General features: G+C 42.3%; 1 pseudogene; it reads right to left on the bottom strand.

The window, feature by feature from the left end:
• Window positions 1-6,555: 6,555 nt before the first annotated feature.
• LOC148020306 (ubiquitin carboxyl-terminal hydrolase 6 pseudogene) lies at window positions 6,556-8,502 on the bottom strand (annotated as a pseudogene).
• Window positions 8,503-14,945: the final 6,443 nt, after the last annotated feature.

Raw genomic sequence — 14,945 nt, 5'->3', positions numbered from 1 at the left:
CATGATCAACCATAGCGGCTGAAATTTCTGCATCCTCTTTTGCAAGTAGTGAATCCTCATCATCATATATGGCTCTAGACAGCATATCCGCCACTGGATTATCCTTCCCTGCTATGTGTTTAAATTCTGGATTTAATGACTTGATGTATGCAATCCATCTCAGCATAGCTATATCCGGAGTAGAGCAACTCTTAATCATACCTATCAATGGCAAGCAATCTATCTCTACCACAACTGAGGCTCCAATAAAGTACTCCCTGTCAATTGAGAGCTATAACAATTCCCAAAAATTTCCTCTTGATTTGCAGATACCTCCTCTGTCTCTCGTTTAGGATTTTCACCCCAAACCGAATAGCATACATGTTTCCATTTGCATCATCTTGACCCACAGCCCAACCTATGCCAATTGGACTAGTGTCAACTGTCAATACAATAGGCCTTCCGCAATTATAATTTGCTTGAGAGTAGGAGAAATCTGTAATAACTTCTTCAATTTCCGTATGGCTCTAGTGTGGTACGCATCCCAAAGAAAAATTTGCCCCTTTCGAAGCAGCTGATATAAACAATCTCCTATGTGTGCAAAATGGGGTATCCAAATCATGTAAAACACAAAGGCTCCAATAAATCTCTGTACCTCTAAAGTGGTAGAACAATACTCCGTAATCTTGCCTATAGCATCCACCTTCTCAGGTGAAGGTTTCCTGCCATAATACCCACATATATGTCCAACAATGACAACCTCATTTACTCCAAAAACATATTTTTGCCCTGATAGTGTCAAGTTCACTTCTTCTAACCTGGCCAAAATCTTTTCACAAGCTGAAATATGATCAGCCACAAAGTATCTGCATCCCTGCTCATTTAGACTCTCATCCTTCTCTTCTTTTGCACACCCCTTAATGGGCACATCATCCAAGAAAAGCATGGTAAGCTAAGGTATATACTCACGAACGACCTTATGCATGGCATTCATCATATGCGCAACAGAATTAGTGGCACCTTGAGGCAAGGTACACATCCTAACAAGCCCAATAGAATTTCTCATAGTGGTTATGTCCCTGCTTTCCAAAGCCAGCTGAAATTGATCATATTCGAACACAAATCACCTAAAGAATAGATGGCACATCCAGCAAATGCTTCTACAAACTCATCCACAACTGGACCTATACCAACATTCGTGATAGTAACTCTATTTATTGGCTGCATGTCCTGTATAAATCGGAGAGTACCATTCTTCTTTGGAACCGTAAACCACCTATTTGAGTATGGTGCAGATGATGGCTCTAGGAATCCCATCCTTATTTTCTCATTTAACAAGTCAACTAACTTTGGCAGGTGTGCCTTAGGCACTAGAATAGGTCGGAGGTTCCATGGAATATGAGGAATAGTAAAGATCACCATAGGGGCAACAATATCCAGATTCACACATCCAATCTCATGCGAGAAAAAAGCAAACCCCCTTCCATGTCACTCAAGCATATCCTGAAAGCATTGCTTCTCTGTGGGTAGCAGGAAATCACCATTTCAAATTTTTAATTCAGCAAGAGTCTTTGCTGAAAATTTATGGACTGTATGCTCTGGATTCCTCAAAATTGGCTGCATTGGCAGCCCTCTCTATTTGCTGATCACTCTCAGGTGGAAGCGGTCCAGCTATTGGCTTCACCTTCTTATCCACAATCTTGTATTTCGTGTCAACCCTGGCTTCATTATGATCCTCTGCATTACTCAAATCTTGCTGTAAATTAGCAATTCTACACTTTGGTGGATATCCTAAGCCCTCTGCTCTATGGATTGCATAGGAACATCCCAAAACTCTAGATGTTGAAATATTTCTACAATAAACTCCCTTGGCTGAAAGTTTTCAGCCCTCTGTGTCTCTGTAGGCTGATCATAATCAGTTGGAAACTCTGTTTGTTGAATTTCTTCAGCACTCAATACTTTTTGCTGAGTCACCTTAGCCTCTTACTCTATGTGTGACACAAAATCTGAAATTTCAGGAAGCATGTCCAGGGACTGCACTGATACATTACTGTGACAACTCTGCATATTAGTTTTCAGGGATTGCACTGATACATTACTGTGACAACTCTGCATGTCCAGGGGTTGCACTGACACATTACTGTGACAACTCTGCATATTAGTTTTCAGCATATTTTCCATCTCTATCATCGTATCTGCACAAACCATACTATCATACATCCCATCTATATGCTCATCATCCTTTAAAATACCTGCATTTTTCAAATCTTTCTCCTTCTTGTATATGTACTACCTGGCAGCTCTAGGAAACTTAGGAATCTTCTGGTAACTCATCGAACTATTTCCTGAAATTCCAACAAAATTGGAGGAGAAAACACTGCTGCCAGGAGGCGAGAACTCCAATCTCCTCTGCTTTGTACCACCGTTGTCTCGCAGAACAGTGGTAGCTAATGAAAACCCGAATCCCTCACAGTGGGCAAAGGTGTATCTCGAAGAGTATCTCTGTTTCTTGCATGATTTACACACACAGTCATAAACTAGACTGCTCTCATACCATCTTTACTGCGAACCCGTGCATAAGCAGATCCATCATCCATTACTTTCGTCTCCATGCGCATCTCTGTGATGAATGGCTGTCCAAGAATTATGGGATAAGAGGATGAATCTTGCACAAAGAAATGGAAATCCTCCTCTACATCTCCAATAGAAATCTTGACACTGGGACAAGCAGCATACAAATCACCTGCAGTATTGTTGGCGGCTCTCATACGCCACCCATGCTCTGCATCCATAGGCCATCTATTTCTTTCATAAACTCCACGAACTATGAGATTAATCTCTGAACCATGATCCACCAAAGCAACATAAGGCACCTGTTTATCTCCAATTTTTACCATTGTTTTTGTAGTTGCCCTAGCCCAATGACTCCACGAGAAATGACTATGCGGTACCAAGATAGGCTCATTAGTTTCAGCATAATGCATAGGCTGAACTCTCTTCTCTATCTGCGGAAAAACAGAAGCATTCTCAACCATAACCTCATCCTCATCCAACTCCCCAATCAAAACTCCCTGTGTATTAGTAGTAGGCAATGCATATCTTTTTCTCTTCAGGACTTCTTGTAATTGATCTTGAAACTCTCTTTTTGAGATGCCCAAAACCTCAAAAATAGTAAAAGTCACCTCAGTGCCAAGTATTTTATCATTAAAGATTTTCTTCATATCCATAGATGTCTTAATATCGGACATCAATCTAAACCCTGGCTGCTTTCTCTCTCTAGGCTCTTGCCTCTTTTCTTTCTTTTGAGCATCTTCCATCTATCATTCTAGCCCTAGTCTCAAAGACGGCCCTGCAGTAGGTGGAGTAACAAACTCACCCCCTCTAGTTTTTTTAGTTGCATTTGGATTCTCTTCATCCCTCTTACGCTTCTCCTCAACAAGTACATCTACTCCCTGAGACTAGCCAAGTAGGCATAAATAGTGTACCTGTCAACAGGCAAATCCCAACCTATCTCAGATCTGATGCTAGAACCTGCACTAGTCAGAACAGTCTGCTGAATTTTCCTCTTGTTTGCCGTCTCCATAGCATAGGTCCATAATGCTGACTGATTCTCTAATCCTTTCTCAATCTGGACTCCATATGCAAAAGCATCTCCTCTAGCTGCCACATAAGAAGTATGCGTAGCCATGTCATATACTAATTTCTTCATTCCGCCTTTCCCAAAATTGGTAACAAGCGGAGCTCCTGTTTTAGTCAACCAGATCTTGCCATCTTGTCCCCAAAATAACAAATTCTTCCTCCTTACATCTTGAAAAGATTCACAATCCCTGCAATGCTGATGGTCCATACTGTCACACCAAATACATCTTCGATCTCTCTAGGTGCACTAGGAGCACTCCTAGGTGCAGTAGGAGCACTAGAAGAAATAGTAGGCATAGTCGAAGCAAACTGCTCTTTTAGTTTCCCCACCAATTCTACTTTAACTGACTCTAGTGTCAAATCCATTATGCCTTTCATTATGTCATCAAGAGAGGAAGGAACCGATGGAGCGGATGATTTTGGAGCAGAAGGAGCCGGCATCGGTATTAGAACAGGAGGATTAGAAACAATAGGCATTGGCATAGCCCCAGTATAACTGGCTGAGGAAGAGAAGAAATGATAGGGGTAGAAGCACACATAGGAGCAGAAGACGACATCGATGTCATGGATCCATTCTGTAAGCGGGTCTTCCATATCCGCCTCTTGGTCAAAGTTGAGACCGCATCCTAGGCGTCTTGCCAATCCATTTTAAGACCCATAGGCTTCGTGCGATCCTCAAGAAGCTCTCCTAATTCTTCCTGAAGAGCAGGATCTACAGCTTGCAAGAAAAGCTCAACTTTCTCAGCATCCAATGCTCTTTGTTCAATGGCATCAAGCTGACTATACCTCTCTTCAAATTCTCGTATCAATTCTGAAGCAGCTAGACCTTTGTTTGGCATGTAGATCCACTCTCGGAATGATTGCGGTGTAGCCATCCCAAAGTCCTCAAGAAAATACTCCTCTTTTAGGGCCTTCTTAAAATCTTGCCAATGAGAATTTTGAAGGAAAAGATCAGTCACTTTTGCCCTCAAGGCGGGTGTGACAAGGCGAAGGAAATATTTACTCATAATTCCTGTTGGTACTTCAAAAAATCCCATCTTGATCTCATACATCTTCAAATAAGCCGATAATCCGATAGATTACGGCCATCAAATAGCTTCTTCTCATTCTCAACTGCTTCAATCACCTTAGTCGTGCTGATTGCATTCTCTTGCTCCGAATTTAATTGCCTTTGCTGAGACAAATGTTGTTGATGCAACTGCTGCTCTAATGTATACACAATTGTGTCTGCTGATTTTGAAGCTGCACATACTTAGACATATTCTACAAAATATGCTTTAAATCATCCGTAGAAGTACTTGAAGAAACAGTCAATGATGGAGCTGAAGTAGAGGACAAATCAGGAATTGTAGAAGAGGCCGAAATTGATGCTGAAGTAACTTCTATTCTGAAATTTAAATGCGACACTTTCACGTCGGGTTCACCAAAGATGTTGAAGGGTTTTCGAAAGCAAAGTCGCGACCACAGAGGACCTTGGCTAATTTCAGGATAGAAGATCCATCAAGTGAGATCACGATTCAATTTGAAAGAAGGTCGCCTCAATTTTGGATAATGGCCCTATAATCAACTTGTTCAAGCCTTTGGTCTCTTGAATGTGGCAAATAGACCTGAATGTATGCAATACTAGTTGCATTTCACCCGTTTGAATGCAATCGCATGGAGTCAGAATTGGACAGGAACTACAGCAGCTCTCTCCTAAGGCCCTTGTAGATGCTTATGAAACATCAGAGCATAAGAGATCCCAGGATGGCTCCAGCCTCTCTTGTACAAGAGTTAGAAAGCAGGATTAGAACTACCGTTAGAAGTTGATCAAACATTGCCGAAAAGGATTATACATGGTCAGATGCTTTTGTCAGACAGTGATGGCAGATAGTCACAACCACTCAGAATACACATCTCCATTAGCATCTGCTTGGTAAGCTTGTAAAGTTCAAATCTCTGTTTTTCACAAGGTTGTTGTATTGAAATTCAACACCATGGCCATATTTGTCCATCTTGAACATAACCTTCAGACATCCAAATGGTATCATGTCAGAGTCCTCTATTATCACAATGTCCACAAGACCATTTATTGACAAGAAGGTCATCTATGCATCAGTCTCATATGGAGCTACAATATAATGAATCTTCTCATGTTGTAAATTCAGACTGTATCAGTGACTTGGTGTAAGAATTTCTTAGGCCAGGGTTTCAGCACAGTGCGACATTAGCAAATCATCTGGCAAATCATCCAGTTCCTCCGTAAAGGAATGGTTTTCATCCCTTACTTGCAGCTCTGTTCACGTACTTTAGCGATTTCCGTTAGAAGGTTCTTAATTGTGTGAATGTCGATTCATTGAGCTTTCTTGGTTTTGTTGCTGGTGATGACTACTGTTCACCTCGAGTGGTCCGGTCATAGCAAAAAGCTTGCTCAAAGTATCATAGTGTCGTTGAAAGCACCTTGATGATGCGCATATTGTTGTCGTCTTATCCTTCGTCGTTGCTTCTCTCCTCCTCAAGCTCTCCTTAGCAATGCTAGGCACGGGACATATTTCAACGCCAAAGAAAATTTTCATGGTCCCTTGTCGTCCTTGTCTTCACGTCCGTTTGGCTTCGTTGTTGTTGTTGTCGCATGCTTCACAGTCTTGTTAGAGGCCCAAATTCCCATTCCTTTCTTCTCGTATCAAAAGCTTTGACGCCCCTCCTTTGTCGTATTTGGTGCTTCCCCCTCTCAAATCAGCGCCATCCCTTCATCCTCATTCTTTGTCACCCTTTTAAAATCCTCAATAGTAGGCACACTAAGGAATAGCCTCACCAACAATGCACAACGGCGCAAGTAAGGTAAAGTGAATCTCCTTATGACAAACAGAACTGGTCCTGCTCTCACTGTTAATCCAATCAACAGCCTTCTTCGCAAATAATAGGATCATATGACTTTTCTTTCTCCCCTAAATTCGATTACACCCAAACATCTGCAGCTTGATCGCTCCCTTCCACAGTAATCCCCCAAAAACAGGTTGAAAGCCTCCCCTTTCTTCTTCGATGGGCAGACTCCCCGATCACAGAAAGCTGTTTCCTTTTTCTCTCTGTTGCTTTTTTTATTTCCCTCTCTGTTATACCTACTTTTGCATCATCCTTCTCCTTGAGAATCTAGCATGGTTCCTTGAGCTTACTTTTCAGATCCTGAGAACAGAGATCCCAAAATATCCAGTAGCACAGGATATTCTACTTTTCGTAAATTTTTTGCTTTTTGATTAGACTCTCTCTTCCAAAAAAACCTAACAAAATGGACAGTCAGATACTTTCGCAAGTCACTGATCTCTGATTCTTTTTACATAAACAACACTTCGTCCTAAAGCTGATGATACTTTTTCCAGCTCTGACTTCATTGCTATTTTCAGCCCATCATGTAAATGGTTGACATCCTGTAAAATGTGGCATTTCAAAGATTACACACTCTCTTTTTCTGTTTCCTGCTCTCCACTCTTAGCATAAGCAATCTTGCTAGTTAATTCAATGCTGAAGAGCTCCTTGACAACTGATGAAGATAACCTGCCATCACCCATAGGGTGCAAATGCTGAGACAAAGTGTAAAGCAATTGTGTCTAGCATTCTTCAGCATCTTGTTGCATGTATGCACCAATGTTTGTCTGCTGTGCAAATTGTGGATACTTTCCTCTCAGAACCATCCAAAACCGAATAGGAGCTATAGCCATGTGACTTGTATCAAGTTCATTAAATAATTCACGGGTAGCAAGTGTTAAAAGATGAGATGAAGGATCCAGTTCATTGGCACCTCCCCTAGAATATTTCTGCAAGGCATCCTTCATTTCAGGAATAGCATGCAAACATTGTACAGTAGACTTCATATATCAAGTGTTCCTCAAGTTAAGCAGCCCTGTGTATGACCCTTAACTTCTTGCACAACAATATCACCACCTTTGCTATTATCTGCCCATGCAGAACAAAATGCAAACACAACGACTAAGTATGCACAAAGTAACAAATGTCACACACACAAATTTTTGGTGGATTTCACACCTTGGATGCACAGCAGTACGACAACGGCATGGACTGTTGCCCTCTCAAACTCTGCTTCCCTGGTCAGGTCTTCTTCTTCACACAATTCCCTGTTGGCAACACAGGCGGTTCTTCCTCTGCCTCGGGTGGCGGCTCCTTGGCCACGGCAGTTCCTTTGAAAGGAGCTTAACGTTGTCCTCCGCCAAGCTTGGGACATTTCCTTTTGAAATGACCGGGCTCGTTGCAGTGGAAACAACAGAGATTGCAGCCATTACCTTGGGTAGGGACAAAGTTATTGACATTATTGGTCCTTGCTTTCTTTCTTTGTCCTCAGTTTTGACCTTGAACTCTCTTGGCTTGGGGCCTATATGTTCCTTTGTTCTGATCATTATAAGACCAAGTCTTGTTACTTCTTGGCCTAGCCTGCACCTCCTGAATTATGGGCGCAGCTCGAATGAGTGCATCTTGAAGGTCTATTGGGCACATAGATTAGAGGCGGGTATTCACTGGTGGGTTTAAACCGGCACAAAATTTTAACACTTGTTGTGTCATATCCATCTGTAGCGCATACTTCAGAAGTGAGATGAATTTTGAGTAGTATGCATCAAGAGTCAAAACCAGTTGTTTTAGCTCATAGAAGTCATTCATTTTCTATGTGCGATACATAGGTGGTAAGTATCTTCCTTGCACAGCTTTCTTCAACTTTTCCCAGGTAACAGATCCTTTTGAGATCCCTTGATCTCTGCACCATTCCTTCCACCAAAACCTGGCTTCGCGGATGAGCTTCAACTTGGCGAGCATTGCTTGGTTGGCGAGTGTAGTACCGGCCACTTCAAAGTAATCTTCCATGGACTCTATCCAAATCTCTGCATCAGCTTGGACCATCCTTCCTTTTCCATCAAATTCTGGTGGCTTGATCCACTTGAGAAGAAACTTCTTCTCCTAAATCACGGCCATACTTGATGTAGGGGACGGACTAGGAATCTGTACCTGGGGTTGTGCCTGGGTAGAGGATTCTTAACGTTAACAACTCGCTAATCGTTATGATTATATTTCATACCCAATTCAGCTTTTAGCCAAGAAACCTAGCCACTTTACTTTTTATCAATTCTCATAGACATGGGCATAGCCCTTTTTTGGAGTACAATATTTCTTGGGATGGTAGAGCAACTGGTACATTTCTTCCGGGAGAATAATGTTGTGTTACATTTAGCCACAAGAACTGGATAGTAATATGGTTTTGGGTCATGGATCTTCAGGAATTGATAAGTCATCAGAAGATTAGGGTATCCTTTCCTTTGGTACCCATTCTTCTCGTAGCATCCCAACACCTTGATCTTGTCGGCGAGGATTATGCAGCTCACTTCCTCGTATACATATGAGTTCAGCTCGACCCTCTAACCTTCGACATGTAAAGTTGTGTTTACGTGAGCCTAAAAAAAAATGAACAACTTTACGATCTTCAGGTCCTCCAACCACTTGATTCTCTCTAGGTTGGTTCGAAGGTACGCAAACCGATGGGCAACTATGTAGTAGATTCCTAAGTCACCCGTCCATCTCTGGGCGATGGATTATAAATACGGTCTAGGATGTTCATCATATCAATCCTTTGTCGATAATCTGAGGAATGCATCGCGGTCATAAATATGACTTGGAACACTAAGAATCTGTTCCATGCTTCATAATTCTGCAAGACAACATCGAAAGTAAGGAAATGTTCTTAACAACAACATTTGCTTTATTTCTTCTTATTAAGATTTCTTATAAAGACAGATCCTTCGTTGATTGGGTTTGATACCAACTGGGACGTGTCCACATGTTCCCTTCAGGCCACATTTTAGTAGTCCATCGGAAAAAGAGCCTAGAAAGCTCCGCCGGGCACTCCCATGGAATGTTACGGGGTTTGCGATGTAGAACTTTCCGCGTCTGCCACGTAGCGGAAGTATTCCCAAGGAATGACAAAACTCTCTTGTGATCAAACCACAAGACCATGCGACATTGCAACTTGTTGCACAAGTGTCGCATCTATTCCAAGGGGTCTTTTCACCCATTGAACAGTGTTTTCTGGTCAAGGAATTATGATTAGATAAGAAGCAAGGTTTAGGGTGTCTTCTTACCCAACCTAATCCTAATTGCACTAGGCTGACAACGATCGGTCCTAGGGATTCAAAACTCAAACAGAGTTTTCACGTTTGAACGAATGATTCTTAGGGTAGAAACCCCAGTTCATTACTTGCATGAGCGTCCTCTCGATCCTACATTCCGTGAATGCGGGTTGGACCTTTGGGTATGAGGGTTTTGACTTGGCAACAAGTGCGAAACTAGGCCAAATCCTTAATGCTAAACCCTAGCTAGCGCTTGAGGTATTTATCGTATCATGCCTATATGAATCCCTTGCGGGTTTGGTGATTTAGATAATTTGATCTACTTGTCTTACGATAGGGACGAACCATTCCTAGAGATGTTAACTTGATCTAAGGAGAAAACTAGTTGCAACATGTCACAATTGACGTAAACACGCGATTCATTGCTTCTACGTACCACTAAATTTGCAATAACCCTAACTTTGCTTGTTAAATTCAAATCCCATGATAAATTGCAGAATAACTTTCATTGAACCTGCTAGGAATTTCATTCAAGAATCATTTTCACAATTCTTTTTCTAAGCTTTTAAGAGTTCATGCTTCAATAAACCATGCAGCCTTTCCCTAAATACAACTCTTGATGAATGAAATTTTTGCATACGATGAATGTGTAACATGCAATCCTTTCCTAACTACAATGTAGTGAAATTCATGCCAAATAAAGCTAGAGCTAACCTATTCCAATTTACAAGCACATGCCACACGCAAGTTCATAGAATCATTTTCGTGCTCTGTTTTTTCCTACGGAGGTTAACGACTTTCCCTAATGAATCATTACAATGAAGATTTGTCTAAAAATGCGACGTGCGCTTAATCTTTCCATGCCTAGTCAAAGGTTCACCAATAATCTCAACCTTATAATGATAGGCAATAGGTGTTCTAGGATCATCACTTTGAAATGCATGACAGGGCACATACTATTAAGGACGTTAAATGGATAGATAATTTCTTTATATTGAAAATACCAATGACCCAATTTCATATCATGAACTACTTCTAGTAATTGTTCAAATAATCAATTTATTTCGAATTGCATTTAACTAGGCTAGATAAATTCGACATGCATAGGTGCTTCCTAGTCCATGAAATTATCGTGCATAATGCATTATTTTTGCATGGAATCAAAATTAGTAAAAACCTAGACTTGTGGGTTCGGGGAGATGTCCACATGAATGTTAGGAGAAGATCCTCTCGCAGGCGCATCTTGTGACTTCTTAGGGGCCATCGTAGGCGTAATTACGGACTTTCGATTTTCCTTTACCCTTACACGATCAGTAAATTTGCTCACCTTGGTAAGCAGCCTCAAGATCTTGCTTTCTCCCTCGTATGCAGGAGATCCCTTCCAAAGTACAGATCCTTGAGAATACCAGCTTGCGGGATTTGGGCTTATGGAAGGCCTTGTGGGGTTGGAGCTTGGATTGTGGAGATGGGCCTTTTATGAGAGAGCTGCGGGAATGGAACTTTATGAGGGCTTGCGGGAATTGGGGTTTTCATGAGCAGGCTTGTGGGATTTGAAGCTTGTTTGTGGAAAGGGGCTCTTGCGAATGGGGCTTACGGGAATGGAGGCTTTATGAGCTTCATTTAGAAACCCGAGATGGCTAGGAATGGTCTTATGGGGAGCCCTTGTGGGAATGGGGTTTAAGAAAGCCCCCTTAGAAGCTTCTTAAAGAAGCTTCTAAGAAGCTTCTGGCTATGGTCAGACCCCACGTGGAAGGGGGAGGGGGTAATAATGGGGTAGAAGATGACTCAATTCTGGGGGGATTGTCTTTGTTAGGAAAATGGTGGCGGCCTCTCCTTGTGCAACATGGTGTCAACATCAACTTCCCCCTCTCTCTCCACGCCCTTAGCATGGCGTTGTCCTCCGATCTCCTCCTCCTTTGCTCAATGGCGCAGCAGCCTGTTGCTTGCGAAGGCGATGGCAGCTTACTTTAGTACTCCACTCCCTCAGCAAGGCATCCCTCTGCTCTCCCTCCACGCAATCTTTCTCCTCCTTAGCCCCCCCACAAGGCTAAGGGGGGGTTATATAGCCCAAGGGGGGAGAGGGGAGCTCCACCACGTGGGATGTGCATGCAGCCCACGACTTCCACCTAGCCCCATCCCTCCCCTCATTCCCTCTCCGCCACCCATGGATCGGCTGGGGGAGAGGGATAAACATTAAAAAAATTACTTTAACACTATTCATTTTCCCCTCCCAAGAGGGGGTTTACCCGCATTTGCGAATTTGAACCCCCGGGCTTGATTTTCCAATGCGGAGGTCTCCATTTCATGCATGCGGGTTACAGATTAAGCTGTCGGCCATTCCAATATGAAAGATAACCTTTGCACGAGTTTTTTACGCAGTGTGCGGAAAGTCGGTTTTAGCAAATTTTTGAGCGGGAATATTACAAAGGAGAAGGCCATACTGCAAAAGATTGTCCAAGTCCAATACCTCTCAAATCTACTTCTGATACCCAATAGAAGATCCAAGAACCTTCTTCCAATTTGGTGGAATTGGAAGTGGCCGCAATAATGCGAGCAAAGAAATGAGAACCCGTAGTTCCAAAAGAGAATGTTCCTTCTGCAAAGAAGGTTATATTCAGCCTCCCTCAGGAAAAATAGAACAATGCAATCCAAAATAAGGAAGTACAGAGCACTACATAGCCACAGAGAGCTATAGAGATAGTTTCAGAGATAGAACCAGAGGTCCAGGAAATAGAGGATGCGGATTTACCTCCTCATGATGAAGAAGAAATGCATATACATTCACTCCTAGAAGAAAAAGGGAACATAAAAGTGTGTGTGGCCCCATTTCCTAGTCGATTGGAAAAGCATGTGGATCCTATCAAAGAGTATGATTTGGCCAAAGACCTAGACACCTTTAAACCAAACCTAACCTTCCGACAGTTGGTGACGTTATCTCCCAATTGCCGAAAAAGATTCAAAAGCATCTTGACAAGAAGACGCAGACTAAGGATTCCTCCCCCAACAACAATAAAGTCTAACAGAGCCTCAGAACCTATAAAGGAAGTAAATGTGGCTAATGCCTTCCTAGATCCTAGAACTCCAGAGATTAGTGTATGGATAGAAGAATACTTTATTTCAGATGCATTGATTGATGGAGGCTCATCAGTAAAAATAATGGCGGATGTGACAATGAAGGATCTAGGTTTGCAAGGAATTCAATCTACAAAGTGGCTTATCAGATTGGCAGACCAAAGCAGAATTAAACCGTTGGGCATCCTCCCATACATAAAAACAACCGTGGCAGGAAGAGACTATTGGCTGACATATTTGGTGGTCAAACCAAATTCTTATGGGACCTCATACCCTCTGCTGTTGGGAAGACCTTGGATTTTTGAAGCAAGGGCTAGGGCGACCTAGTTCAAAGGCACCCTAACCCTAGGCAAAGGACCCAATAAAGTGGTGTTGAAATTGTATGGATCGTAAAAAGACAATGGATCCACATCCATCGAAGCCATAACAGACTCCTCCAATGAAGTAACAGATGGTACATCAGGAGATGAAGAGGCTCTTAAACAGATCTTTCCCAAGAAAATATAGGCACAATCCCTAATAGTGGGCACTTTAAGCCAACTACCGAAGGATGCAAAGTCTTTGTCCATGGGAGAATACCTCCTGTCTCAACCCGAATTGACTATTGAAATCACCTCTAACAACGAGAGAAAAGTGAAAGTACTGTTCTCCCTGTTACATGGTAGTCACAAAGATAGAAGTAGAGTTAGAAGCAGAGACAGGGGCAGAGATGGAGGAATTATTCTTCTCCTACAGAGCCTCTACAGAAGCAGAGACAAAGCCTCCAGAGGAAGAGGATGAAAATGATGAGAAAGAAAATGAAGCAGGTTATGAAAGTGCAGATGAAGAAGTTCTTCTGATAGCGCACGATCTTGTTGATGTCCCTAAAAAGACATCAGAGGCCGAAGATCTCAGGGTGTTGGATGGAATGACCATGGTTCCATTTGGGTTGACCAATGGACCACAAAGTATGCAAAATCTGCATAAGCAATGGATCAAAGGTATAAAAATTAAGTTCACCAATGGTTCCTGTTGCCTTGACCATTCATTCTAGGGAAAAGATGATGATGATGCCCCTTGTCAACATAAGCCAGAGCCATGAGAGCCATGGCTTATAGAAGGTCCCTGCTATGTGACATTCCTAGACACATCCTCTGAAGATGAATCCCTAAGTCCAGAAGAAATCACCACTCACACAGAAACAAACAAAGCTTTGATACCCTTTCAGCAATCTCACCAGACAAATGAGTCAATTGTTCAGAAAAGGGAGACAGTGATTCTAGTGGAACATCAGACGATGATACTACTCCCTTGAAGGAGTCAGACCTCTATCCAAAAGTAATCCATGGGACATTTATCTGCGAAGTGAAAGGTAAAAGGCAAGTGACGTTCTTGGATACTGACGGTACTGAACGTCACATGAAAGTGGGTCTCAATCTTCCAGAAGAAGAACTAGTGGTCCTCTGAGACCTATTAAAGGAGAACTTAGATGTGTTCACTTGGTTGTACAAAGACCTAAAAGGGATTGACCCTACAGTTTGTCAATACCACATCAATCTAGAGCCTGATGCCAAACCTATGAGGCAAAGATAGAGGCACATGAATCCCAATTATTCTGCTCTGGTGAAGGCTGAATTATTGAAGCTCCTTGAAGCAAAGTTCATTTATCCTATGGCTAAGAGTAAATGGGTTTCACCCATTTTGGTTGTATCCAAGAAGAACAGGAAACTTTGAATATGTGTGCACTTTCAAAAGCTCAACTCGAAGATGAAGAAGGATCATTTGTCTATCCTTTTGACAGACCAACTATTGGACACAATGGCAGGCCATGAGCTCTATTCCCTCTTGGATGGATTTAGCGAATATAACCAAGTCCAAATTGCAAAGGAGGACCAATCCAAAACAACCTTCACCACAAAATGGGGGAGCTATGCCTACAAAGTGATGCCGTTTGGGCTCTGTAATGCTGCTGCTACCTTTCAACGAGTAATGATGGCTACCATCCAAAACCATCTGTATGATTTCATTGAGGTGTATCTCGATGACTTTTGTGTCCATAGCCTAATTCGTGAGCATTGGGGACACCTAGAGCAATGTGGGAACTCTCTCAATCCTGACGAATGTGTCTTTGGCGTCTCATCATGAGTTCTTTTGGGCCATATTGTCTCTGCA

The sequence above is a fragment of the Lygodium microphyllum genome, chromosome 19, assembly GCF_053477565.2.
Source record: "Lygodium microphyllum isolate KBCC chromosome 19, Lygodium_microphyllum_v1.1.10, whole genome shotgun sequence".
NCBI lineage: Eukaryota > Viridiplantae > Streptophyta > Polypodiopsida > Schizaeales > Lygodiaceae > Lygodium > Lygodium microphyllum.
The sequence above is the reverse complement of the archived record's forward strand: the minus strand, read 5'-3'. Positions and strand labels throughout refer to the sequence as shown.